Source organism: Saccopteryx leptura, chromosome 11, assembly GCF_036850995.1.
Source record: "Saccopteryx leptura isolate mSacLep1 chromosome 11, mSacLep1_pri_phased_curated, whole genome shotgun sequence".
Lineage (NCBI taxonomy): Eukaryota > Metazoa > Chordata > Mammalia > Chiroptera > Emballonuridae > Saccopteryx > Saccopteryx leptura.
This window is the reverse complement of record NC_089513.1, coordinates 38851138-38865436: the sequence shown is the minus strand read 5'-3', so window position 1 is coordinate 38865436 and position 14299 is coordinate 38851138.

Genomic DNA, 14299 nt, shown 5'->3' with positions numbered 1-14299 from the left:
TCCCATATGTGCCTTGACCAGGCAAGCCCAGGGTTTCGAACTGGCGACCTCAGCATTTCCAGGTCGACGCTTTATCCACTGCACCACCACAGGTCAAGCATTGTTTAATGTTTTTAAAAAGGGAGACTGTGAGGAAAGCTTATAATCTTAGTTGCTGGGCCAGTTCTTATGGCTCAATTTAAAATAGGCTTTTTCTTGTTTTCTAATAACAGCTTATTTTAATTGAGGTATCAAGTAGCTTATGAAATATTAACTTATCCTTCTAGCTAAAATTTTTCTAGCTTTTATAAAAATAATACAACTAATATATATATACATATATATATAACATATACACTGTATATATAACCCTAATATATATACAAATGTGCAGGCATACATATACATTAAACCAGATCTAAAAAAAATTACGTATGTTGAGAAACCACATATTTTTAGCCCTCTAACTAACCATTATTTACACAAACATGACCAGTTTTTACATTTATCAAGGCCAATGCAATGTTTCTAAAGTGACTGTTTCACATGAAAATTAAATGGAGAATTGTTTTTAAAAAATTGTTGAACGTTTTTAGATAAAAAATGGTCTTTTTTGGTTGTTGGAGCTACTTCAACCTGAGTTATCCAAATAATTTTTAAACTCTTTATTCTACCACTCCTTGTAGACAGCTTCATATTTTAATCAGTCTGCTTTGATGGTCCTTTGAGAATGATATTTGATGTGTATTTAAGAGCAATAAATAAACTTGACATTTATAGGAATAAAGGAAATGGATATGAATCAATCTGAAAAATACAGTCTGTAGCTTAGCCACATGCCTAGCTAACACACAAAGAAAATTTCTACTGTTAAAAAGAAGAAAGGGCCCTGGCCGGTTGGCTCGGTGGTAGAGCGTCAGCCTGGCGTGCGGAGGTCCCGGGTTCGATTCCCGGCCAGGGCACACAGGAGAGGCGCCCATCTGCTTCTCCACCCCTCCCCCTCTCCTTCCTCTCTGTCTCTCTTTTCCCCTCCTGCAGCCGAGGCTCCATTGTAGCAAAAGATGGCCCGGGCGCTGGGGATGACCCCTTGGCCTCTGCCCCAGGTGCTAGAGTGGCTCTGGTCACGACAGAGCGACTCCCCGGAGGGGCAGAGCATCGCATCGCCCCCTGGTGGGCGTGCCGGGTGGATCCCGGTCGGGCGCATGCGGGAGTCTGTCTGACTGACTCCCCATTTCCAGCTTCAGGAAAAAAAAAAAAAAAGAAAAAGAAGAAAGGAAAAACAGTACTTAGAGACAACAGCTGTGTGCCCCAATTTACAACTCTGGCCACCCCATCTGCATGTGCACCCATCTTCCCACACAGACCACATCCGCTTGCCCCAAGTGAAAAAGACCGAAGTCCCATTCAGTAAACTGCATGCAGCTCCAAGTCCAGGATCTCTGAGTGATGTGCCCTGCATTCAAGCAGGCTGAGAAGTAGCTCCTACATATTTACAAGCTATTAAAAAAATAATTTCTCTACCTCCCATGCCATACTCAATAATGAATAGTAGGATCAGCGTAGCCCTAATAAAAATTTTCATTTGGGCAGTGGAAGATGGGGAAAAACAGAAATCACTCACTGGTCCATAGCTGTAGTGAATTCCGTAGATCAGATTGGGAAGACTATGCCGTTGCCACGTAAAAAGTTTCTTGTTTAAATTCTGGATCCACTCTCTGAGAAACTACCTGTCTGTTGTCTTTATGGCTCTCCTATTTGCCTTTTTAGAAGGTTTTCCCCTACTAAGTGTATGAAGGTATTGCAACTGATAAAGAACACAAACCACAAGCCTGAATGAGAAAAGCTTCAGCGTGTAATTTTATGAACGCCTGAAGCAATCCTCAGCCCTTGGAGCCTGCTTTGTGAGGACGCAGACTGTGAAAGCTCTGGGGCGCAGCAAGGCACACTTTTCAATGCCAACTTGCTCCCTATAGCAGACTTTTTAGCCCAATGCTAGATAAAGAGCCACTTCGTTTTAGATCTTGATCAATTTCTATAACCGAATTGGGCTACTTGTTTTTTTCTCTTTCTGCGCTTTAAATTTGCACTCTTATATTTTAAATTCACCAATAAAGAGAGATCCCCCCAAACCCTGGCCCTCACTTTTCACCCTAGTAAAAACAGAACTCCAGGTTTGTGTGTCCTCTGGTGTGCCTGTAAGTAACAAACTATTTTTCTTGAAGTTTCCTAATGGTTCTTGCTGAAGGGTGTCTTGTAATCTTAATAAGAAACACAAAGGTCAGTTCAGTTGTAACATTTTGTTCAGTAAGACAGGTCTGCAAGAAGCTTCTGGGACCCGGGTGAGGCTCCCAGGAACTTGTAGCAGATAGCTTTACTATAGATAGCATGAGACCGGCATAAACAGTAATTAACCCGCCATTGCGCAAAAGGAATTTCTCGGCACTTGTATATAATCTTATGTAGATTGCATCCTTGACTGAAGTATCGTTTTGAAGCCCAGGCCTGTTCGTATGCCACAACAAGGATAAAGCTCAATCTGATTATGGTGAGTGAAAGAAGCTAGAACAAAGAAGAGCTCAGTGTCCTATTTTATTTATGTAACATTTTAGGAGAGTCAAACAAATCCATGATAACTAAACACAAGTAAGTGATTGAGCGAATGGGGAGGAGGAATAGGAGGGGTGAGAGAGAGAGCGATTCCAAGGACTCTGAACAAACATTAGGGTGGGATCTCTATATTAATTATTTTGATTGTGGTGATGGTTTTGCAGATATATACAGATGGCAAAACTACCAAAGTACACTTTAAATATGTGTAGTTTATTGTATGTCTTTATTCTACAATATAACTTAATTAAATTTTTTTAATTTACATTTTTAGATTTTATTTATTCATTTTTAGAGAGACAGAAGAGAGAGAGAGAAAGAGAAAAAGGGGGGAGGAGCAGGAAGCATCAACTCCCATATGTGCCTTGACCAGGCAAGCCCAGGGTTTCGAACCAGCGACCTCAGTGTTCCAAGTCGACGCTTTATCCACTGTGCCACCACAGGTCAGGCCTGTTAATTAAATATTTAAAAAATTAAAGGTATCTTTATTAAGTTCCATGGTTTATAATCTATTAGAAGACACATCTATTTATGATAATTTAAATATTATGTTTTAATAAAATTATAATTAAGAACATTTTTCTTTCTTGAAACTCCCTTGTTATAAAGCTTAACCAGTGCATTTCTTATAACATGATTTGCAAGCTGTCAAGCTAAAAATATGTACACAGGACTCATTTTCAAAATGTCTTGTAAAACTACAGAAAGTTCTATGTATCGCTTAAGATAATTACTAACACTTGTTAAGGTATATTTATTCAAAGCAGCCAAGGTTGTACTAATCAGTTTAAAATAACAAAACTTATTTATTTATTCTTGTTTTTATAAATGTACTTTTTTCCCATTAGATTTGGTGGCATTCTTCATTCTACATTATTACATTTTAGACCAGTGGGACCACGGGACCACCAAAAATTTCGTATGAGTCAGTGAAAGAACTTAACCTCCCTATGCAGATGTGGGCTGAAAATACTTTCACACTAAATCTTTATAATACTTAAGTTTATATGTCACAGAATTAATTATTTTGATATTATCAATTAACTTTAAATCTGAGTTGCTTTTACTAGTTCCTGCTCCTTAAAACATTCATTGAAAAATTTTCTTTTAAAATAACTGGTTGAACAATTTAAGATAAATTTTAGTAATGTAAGTTGTAGCCCTTCCTTGCTTCTTTGTTTTCTTCCTTTCCTCCTCCCTCCCTCTCTCCCTTCCTTCCTTTCTTCCTCCCACTCTTTTCCACTCTTTTCTTCCTCTCCTCATTTCTTTTTGTTTTACTTTTTCTTTCTTACCTTTTTGTTATTATTTTAAAACTTACTTATTACGTACTTATTATTCTGAGTTCTGAGCATAGGCTTCTTCGGAAATTTATTGTCTTGTTAGTGAGAAAAGGCAATGAGTGAGGGTGGAAGCTTCTGTAGGAGAAGGGAAGATGATAATGAAAGATAGGCTGTGGATACTGCAGGTGCTTGTGAATGGAGTGTACCCAGTCACTACAGCAGGCATAGAAGGTTTTGTGGTGTTTTACCGAGGAACACAGTTCATCATTCCGAGCTAAATAGGGTTATAGTTAGACTAATCATGTACAATGATTTTATTGAGTAAAAAAGTGAACATTGTAGTAGTTTACTGTCTTCTTAAAATCTTGCTGTTTGTAAAAAGTCAAAGGGCTTAAGTTGCTATAATTCGATTTCTCATAATATCCACGAGGATAAAAATTGGGTTTACAGAGGACTTTTTCCCAGGAAAATCACATATCCTCATTTCCACTGTACTGTCAAGTTCTACTGAAAACATTAATTTCTTTCTGTAATCATTTAATAATTGTGCTACCTTGGAAAAATTATTTGAACTCTTTGAGCCTTAGTTTGCTCATATATGTAGGGCTACTTGAAGAAATAAATTGAATAGTGCCTGACCTACAACAATAGCCAAATAAATAAAAGAATTATTCCTGCTATCATTAATTACTTTGAGTCAAGCGGTAGTAATTGAGTACAATTTAATCTCACCTTATACAGTAAAGAAATATTTTGTGCAAATTTTATTTAGTTATTAGGGTCATAGTCTATTATATCAGTTGTTTAGTGTCTTTATCACCTAGGTAGTCTTCATTATTACAAATTAAATTAAATTAATCTCAGTAATTGACAAAGTTGATCTTTTAGATATAGATAATGAGCAATAAGGCTTGAATAATCTTCCTAGATTTTTTACTTTCTGAAAGATCTCATTTGGAAGGTGAGATATTTGGAAAATGCAAACAAATGTATCAGCTCTCCTGAGACAAATAGGTTGCAGACGCTTGCTAATTTAAACTTAGCTTCTGTTATCTTGACGTGTTGATTTTGTAATTAGAATAGATGTATATTTAGACCTTCTAGAGAACACTCTTAGTTTATAATGTCCCACTGTGCCTCCTAAGGTGCCCTCAGATTTATATGTTGTATTATGCTTTTTGGTTTTTAAGTTTTATTTATTGATTGATTTTTGAGAGAGAAGAAGGGGGAGAGAGAAAGTGATAAGAGAAACATCAATTTGTTATTCCACCCATCCATGCATTCATTGATTGATTCTGGTGTGTGCCCTGACTGAAATCAAATCTACAACCTTGGAGGATAGGCACTATGCTCTAACCACTGTGAGCTACCCAGCCAGGACTATGCTTTTTGGTTTTGTTGATACTACATAGCTTTTCTGGCTTCACTGTTATACCTTATTATGACTTTGTTCCTAGATTCAAAGTCTTGACCCTGACTGACACTCTTTGCCTTGAGCCTTGACTTGATTTCTTATCTCAATTTTTTCATTCCATTGGCTTTTGTGAATTTTTTTTGGAGTTAATTTATAAATTTTTTCCATTATAATAATAAGTTCATATCTATTTTGTGAATAGTTTGTCCTTTTTGTGAAGATTTTAAAAAATGCTAAAATATTCTGAAAAAAACCTTATAAACCTTTATGAAAATACAGGAGAAGATATATTCAATGACTCAAATAGCCATTTGAGTCTCTATGATGGGACCAATTATTTTGTAAAACTCAAAATTTAATTTCTTACAAAAATCCAAACACATTTTAAGCAGGCAGTCTCTCACCGAAGGGTGTCATCTTTTCTCCTTGAAGTTCGTGTTATAAAAACGCTGTACTTAAATATCTTATCATGGGCGTTAGAAGTTAGATCTGGAAATTCTTGGTTATAGTAAACTAATGTTTGTAATTGTCTAAAAGTACCTACCATTTAGGTCTTAACACTTGGACTGCTTAAGAAACAACTAAATCAGCTCCTGTTGTTTTTGTTTGTTTGTATTGGCATTAGTGACTGATTGATACATAGTACAACTGATTGGATGTCCCATGTGGCAATATAAACCATCAATTGGACCTATATCTGGTATGATATTTCATTTATTTCATATCATTTATTGACTATCTATTTTATATGCTCTGTATTGAAGTTGGAGCTGGGAATAAAAAGACACTAAGCTAAGACACTGTTCCTAAATTAAGGAGACTCATATTCCAGGCGATAACTAAATGATTTTATTTGGAGAAACAATCATACTGTTCATTGGGAAAAGCCATTATTTAGATTCATGTATCTCCAACAGAATAACTATTTGACTAAATTTTTCATTATTTATTTTCACTGTTTTTTTTTTCACTGGTTGCCTTGACAATGTGAACAAGTAACTAAAGACAGTTGAAACAATGAAAATGTTTTGTTTCTGTCCATTCCTTTTCTCTCATTCAGACATAGCCTGACTGTTTACGAAGAGAAGTTATTGAAGCAATTTATGTAAGAAATGAAGACTGAACGAACCAGGGAGGCAGCAGCAAAGATGGAAATAAACAAACAAGGTTGGAAGAAAAGTTGAAAGAAGAGTTGTTGAAATTGCTGATGGGTAGAGTATGGAAAGGAGGAAACTTAATTTTGAGATGTTCATTAGAAATCCAAGTGAAATATTAAAAAGTAGTTGAACATATAAATATTGGCCTCAAGGGAGAGATTTTATCTGGAAATAGAGAGGTGATCAGGTTCTTGTTGAGACACTTTATCTCAATGATACTGATTCCATGCTAAACCTAAACTGAGTTTGTTTTGCTCTCTGAAAGATATAGGTTAATGTTCAGGTTGATAGTTAGCTAGGATGGTGAAACTTTGAGTCAGTATTGAGGTCTACTTTTACTTCTTATTTGCTGTGTTACTTTGAAGACTTAATTGCTTTAAAGATATCTTCCTCTGGTAATAAAATATTATCATATTTTTGAGGTTTAAATGAAATAATGCATACAAGCAATTTAAATATAATGTTAGGTAGATAGTAACCACTCAGTAAATAAGATAGTAGTAATATAACTGACAGTAAAAAGTATGTATATCTTAGGGTAATAATTACAAAGAAAAGCACTCATTAATGGTGGTTAAATGAGATAGAATTGTTTTGCATTAAAAAATGCCCAGAAAATTGTGAAAGACTTAGAAATGGATGAAAGAAGTTATTTCTTCTGAAAGAAGTTAGCTCCACCTTTTTCTGTCTTTGAGTTATTTTATAGATGTGTAAATTGTAGTTTTAGTAATACAAAATGATTTTTGTCCATAGACATGTCAATGATTATGCCCAGTGGAGATGAAACCTACCAGTAAATTCATTTCAGTATTCATGATTGCCTTTATCTGTGCATCCTTTGAACTCTTCTTTGAACTGGCTGCAACATTTTATGGCTTTCCTCACTAATTAAGGAGTTAAAAAGGATCTTGAACATGTGTTCACTTATGAGAGTATGATATTGTCTTTAAAAAATTATCCTCAGACAAAAGTAAGAATAATTCTTTTCTACCATTCTTCAATTTGATAAAGAAAGATTAAAATTAGTATGGATATAAAAAGCAAAGTTACTAAAATATTTAATTAGAAGAGAGATGTACATACATACTTTAATAAATGTTATTGGATTGGATCATATTTCCAATATAATAAAATAATATTCAAATCTTGAAATGATTTAAGTAATGCCTTTTGAATGTCTTGTGAAATATGAATATATTAAGAAATGTTTATAGATTTGGAAAAAATATAAAAGAATCCTAACTTTAAGTTAGTTTTGGGAAAGATTAGATTTTTCTTTTTTTTTTTTTATGTGACAGAAACAGAGAGAGAGAGACAGAGAGAGGGACAGATAGGGACAGACAGGAAGCGAGAGAGATGAGAAGCATCAGTTCTTTGTTGTGGCACCTTAGTTGTTCATTGATTGCCTTCTCATATGTGCCTTGACTGGGAGGGGGGGTACAGTGGACTGAGTGACCCCTTGCTCAAGCCAGAGACCTTGGGTTCAAGCTGGTGAGCTGTGCTCAAACCAAATGAGCCTGCGCTCAGGCTGGCAATCTTGGGGCTTCAAATCATCCTTTGCATGCCAGTCTAACGCTCTATTTACTGTGCTACCTCCTGGTCAGACATAGATTTTTTAAGATCCTTTACTTGTTTTGTTGACAGTTTCTTTTGCCATGCAGAAGCTTCTTAGTCAGATGTAGTCCAATTCATATATCTTTGCCTTCACTTCCCTTGCCTTTGGAGTCAAATTCATAAAGTGTTCTTTATCGTCACGGTCTATGAGTTTAGTACCTATGTTTTCTTCTATGTAATTTATTGTTTCAGATCTTACATTTAATTCTTTGATCCATTTTGAATTAATTTTTGTGCAAGGAGATAAACTATAGTCAAGTTTCATTCTTTTGCATGTGGCTTTCCAATTTTCCCAGCACCATTTATTGAAGAGGCTTTCTTTTCTCCATTGTGTGTTTTCGGCTTCTTTATCAAAGATGATTTGACCATATATATGTGGTTTTATTTCTGGGCTCTCTATTCTGTTCCATTGGTCTGAGTGTCTATTTTTCTGCCAGTACTGTTTTGGTTATTGTGGCTCTGTAGTATAATTTGAAGTCAGGTATTGTAATGCCTCCAGCTTCGTTTTTTTCCCTTAGGATTACTTTGTTTATTTGAGGTTTTTTATGGTTTCATATAAACCTGATAATTTTTTTGTTTCCTTTCTTTAAAAAATGGCATTGGAATTTTGATGAGAATTGCATTAAATTTGTATATTGCTTTGGGTAGTATGACCATTTTAACTATATTTATTCTTCCTATCCACGAATAAGGAATATTTTTCCATTTTCATTGTGTCTTTTTCAATTTCCTTTAATAATGCTTTGTAGTTTTCAGTATATAGGTCCTTTACATTCTTTGTTATGTATATTCACAGTCAAAATGCCCTTCAATAGAGGATTGGATAAAGAAGATGTGGTATATATATCTGATGGAATACTACTCAGCCATAAGAAATGATGACATAGCATCATTTACAACAACATGGATGGACCTTGATAACATTATACTGAGTGAAATAAGTAAATCAGAGAAAGCTAAGAACTGTATGATTCTATACATAGGTAGGGCACAAAGTTGAGACTCATGGACATAGATAGGGGTGCAGTGGTTATGATGGGAAAGGGAGGGGTGGAGGAAATGGAGGGGTGTGGGGGAAGTGGAGGGGCTTAAAGAGAAACAAAATATAGGGTGACAGAAGATGATTTGACTTTGGATGATGGGCATACAACATAATCAACTGTCCAAATGATGTGGAGATGTCTTCTCTAACTCTCTGTACTCTGATTAACCAGTGTCACCCTGTTAAATTTAATTGTCTAAATGAAAAAAAAAGATACTTTACTACAGATCTCCAAGTCTCCATTAAGTGAAATGCATTGTAAACATCTGATAGCTAATGTACAGCATATCCCAACCTATTTTCATTTCATAAGACATATGTTTGAACAAGTCTCTTTGTTTAAAACCTGATTTAAAGGAAAGTTTTTGAAATGTCCAATAAAGAAATGAAGGAAAAAATTATCCTTTATAACAGCAGATAAGGGGGTGGAGAGGAATGGTTCCACTAGTCATCTGGTTGAGTCCTTTTGTGTGGGTGATTTACCTCTTTCAGGGCATTAGTATGACCTGCTAATTGAGCCTCATGAGTTAAGTTGCAGGAGTTATATGAATATATATTATATATTCTTTGCATACTTGATCATCAGAATATTTCTCCTAAGTAAAAGTGACAAATATATTTAAAGACCTTTTGTTTATTAATTTCTAATTTCAGAGGTATGCAAAATAAAAACCAATTTTTACTTTTACATTAATTCCAAATGACATTTTTTGTATCTCTTACTTTGAACATTTTTGAGGAAATAAAAAAGTAAAAGTGAAGACTCCACCAAATATTGATTTTAAAAAAATTTCCAGTAGATCTCTGACAGCAGTGCAAGCTCTGTTCAATCCTCCATATAAACAATATGATTATTGGCTTCAATGGACATTGGCAACACGTGGTTGTGTATTATTTAACATGCAGCTATACTGATGGGATAAAAAAATAGCTCTGTGATTATTTTAAAGTTAGCAGTGAATTAAATTACCCCAAACATTCAGTTTCCAGATTATTTTGTTTCCAGGATTTAGCTCTATTTTGTGATCATACAAAATAGAGTGAAGTCATGGGTTTTGCAAATATCTATTAATGGCATCGTGAGATTTTTGTTATCCTTCACATAATTTCAAAACTGGAAAATACAACAGCTTTGACACTTGGAGATGATGATATTGAACACATAGACCTAATTACAGATATATTATACATCGTCACGCCACTGCTCTGTTTTAGGAGAGCTGAGGGCGTAAAGAGGAAGGAGTATCTGGATTCTCAGGTCAAGATTGCCAATTAATGTTTCCTCAGATTGCTAAGAAGTTTAGGTTTAGGTAAATCAGCATTATCCAGAGTTCTCATAAGTCTTTTCACCATTGAACTAAATATAGGTCACTGTTTTTCAGAATCTCTAAAAATGAAACATAACAGGCCTCATTCTCCACACACACAGATTTGGTATTAAAAACCTCATGACAATAAGGGCAGCAGCAGGAAACAAATGCAATTAGCAAGAAAGCATGGGTAAAAAAACATTTAAACCCATAAGGTTTATGCATTAGTTCAGTCATTCATTTCAAATTTAGCTTTTCAATTCCTCTGTCTCCAGGTGTCCTCTATTTCATATGTACATCTAATTTTTTTTCCCATAGAATTCTGTGTCCCTGGAACAGCTGAGAAAATAAAATTTCACCCTCCCACATTGTTTGCAGCTTCAAAGAGCATAATGACGTATTGTTTTTATACAGAAAGTTTTCTTTTTACCTTCCAGAGCAGTTTTCAGGTTTTTAACAGATTATTACTGTTTTTGGTCTTACATAAAACCTATCATTTGAGGGGTTTGTGATGTGCTGCCACATTAATTCTTATAATAGTATTTTGAGACCACTATCACTATTATCACTTAATAGAAAGAACATATGCTAGTGATTTCCTTGAGAGTTAATGCTCAGTAAATGACCAGTTTCTATTGGGTTTGATGATCAGTTATTCATTGAAACACTGCATTCTCGCAATCTGTTATTCTACCAACTATAACATGGTAGCTTTTCTTAGACATATAGGCTAGAAACCACTAAAGTAATAATATAATAATATCTAAGATATCATTTTCTGTACTTACTGTGGAGTACAATAAAACAAACAAAATTATTTGCCTCTAAACTACTAATGTCAGGTTGTTTTAGACCTCCAAAGGGTTACAAAAGTCTACTCATATATGTATTCTGAACCCCTAAGATTTCTTTTATGTGCATATTATTAAATTATAAGGTTTTTTTTGTTTTGTTTTGTTTTTCCATTTTTCCAAAGCTGGAAACGGGGAGGCAGTCAGACAGACTCCCGCATGCACCTGACTGGGATCCACCCGGCACACCCACCAGGGGGCAATGCTCTGCCCATCCGGGGCGTCGCTCTGTTGCGACCAGAGCCATTCTAGCACCTGAGGCAGAGGCCACAGATCCATCCTCAGTGCCCAGACCATCTTTGCTCCAATGGAGCCTTGGCTGCAGGAGGGGAAGAGAGAGACAGAGAGGAAGGAGAGGGGGAGGGGTGGAGAAGCAGATGGGCGCTTCTCCTGTGTGCCCTGGCCAGGAATCGAACCCAGGACTCCTGCACGCCAGGCCGATGCTCTACCGCTGAGCCAACCAGCCAGGGCTTAAATTATAAGTTTTTAATACTTTAATTCTTACTTTGCATTTCATTTTATTTATTCTATCTCTTCAGCCTCCATTTCCCTGAAATTAATAAAACAACATCTGTCTCCTGCTTTTCTATTTTTTAGGCTTCATGATATTGTAGCATCCACCGGGTACAAGAACAAACGTCGGAGACTTTCAGGAGTATAGATGTAACTTTATTGGCCAGTTATACCTGCGCAGGGGCAAATTCCCGAGGTGTCCAGAGACACCGTGCCCACAAGGAGCTGCAGATGGGAATGGCACCTAGCGCTCACAGCTAAATCTTTTTATAAGCTAAGCAAGCAAGCCTAATATAGAAGCAGATGTGGCGGTAACCTATTTGCTAAGGGGGCTGCACATAGCATAGCAACAGGGGCTGGAGTCTAGCTCATTGGCGAATTCCAAACCTAAACTTCTGATAAGGGTCTTTTAACCAATAGAATGCAAACGTTTGTCTCTTTTTCTTTTTCTTCTCTCTCAGCCTCCCAGAGTCCCTATCTGTCTCTGCTTCTTGAACGACCTTGGGCATGTTATTCCTAACAGAACAGGAGCAGGACCTGCCTGTAACCCTTAAGTTCCCTGTTCCATTAGTGCCCTGCTTATTTTCTGATCTTCTCTTGGTCCTTACAATATCATGGGTGTTCTCACATCTTATCCAGAGATCACTATAAAATAGCAAGAAAGGGTAGAAAACAATATATGTCAATCAGCTGATTTGGTAGATAATATATGTAGATATTAGTACTTCTATAAAAATTATTTTTATATATAAAATTCAGTTTTGTATTTTTCCAATTCAGTCAAGAAAATTTTTTCATGAATATGCTAAGAAAAAATAGATGTGTTTAAATCAATACTTCTGCTTATAACTTTTTTTTTGGATCATTTGAAAGGAAAACAACAATCAGAGCTAGCATCTATTAATCACTTTTATACTTTAGGTGTTGTGCTTCTTAAACAATACTCATGATTTCCTTTGACTATGGACTACTTTTACATAATAGGTATTACTATTCCTATTTTGCAAGTCAGACACTTATCCAAAGATGTATGGAGGTTAAATGACTTACCTGAGATAACAAAGTAACTGATAGAGAGTGGTTCAAAATTTGGTCTAATTCTGAAGACTGTTTACGCTCCTGTATTCAATCAGACAGGCATAGTATCTTTAGTACACAGTTTTCTTAGCATTATTTCAGAACTGTGTCTCTATAAGATAATGCTGCTTTCTACAGAGGTACCAGAGAAATGGTACAGTATTAATAAAAGAACTAATTTAAAAGGCTAAATTTGGAAACAATATTCTGATTTATTGTTTAAAAAGCTGTTAATTAATTTTAGTCCATCAACCATTAATATAATAAAACTGTACAAAAGACACTAAAGACAACCCTAGAATTACTATGAAACTGAATTAAAATATTAAATATTTAAATATCTTCTTTATAGATAGAGTTCTGCTATATGTCCGGATCTCTTCCTCTACAGTAGGAAGCATGTACTATGAGAGCACCCTTGAAGAGTATGTGCAATGGGGTGAGTCTTGTGCAATGGGGTGAGACGGGGAAGGAGAGGTACAAAAGAATAATCCTTTTAGATAGTTTTGACCTTGTCATTTTTCATTTTTGTAACGTTGTTTTAGTATAACACTCTCTACGTTTATGTTTCAAAATATGTTTGATATTTCAATGCACCCTACATCTCAAGCTTTGTTTTACTAAAATGGAAAACAAATAAGAATAATTAACTTTGGAAATTGACTTTGGATTTAATAAAAGCCATGTATATGGCTTTGTAGAAGCATTTTAACCATAATATATACTTTAAAACTGATAAGTTGTTAAAAGGAGATTGTATGAGCTTCAAAAGGAAAATATGTTCTCTGAAAATATTATCCTATCTGAGTCAGTAAAAAGGAAGTGATTTAATTTTGGAATGTACTTTTAGAGATTGGGTAATAAGACATAAATTTCTTTTTTTTTTAGAAAGCTTACTTTTTCTGAATACTACATTTGTTTGGGCTTCCCAAAATTACTAACATTTCTTCCTTCTCCCCCTCCTCAAACATTTATTGATCATTACTTTTTTTTATGAGCATATGATGAAGATTAGGATACAGTCTTTAATTTGTTGAGATTTAAATCTGGTGATTTTAAATCTGGACAGGACATTTACAATCAAGTAAAAACAAATAATTAGATACAATTTTACAATAAAGGTAGGATGTTTATAATAAACTTAGATGGTAACTATGTGACTTGAAGCTGCTCTTTCTCTCTTGTGCTCATGGTAGACATTGATACTCAATCATGATACTTTTTTTGCTGTGTGAATCTTCTTTGGTTCTGAACTCCAAGTTGGTGTTGCCTGTCAATCAGCATTTTTATTCAAGGTGAAACCTCTTTGCTGTTTCTGTACTGTGGGGATGACACAGTGTTATGCTAGAGATTCAGAGGAAGGAGTGATTAGAGACATATCCCCTGGAAAATTAAGTTTTGAGCTTTTACTTAAAAATGATAAGATATTAATTAATAGAATAAGGGAGTTGGGCA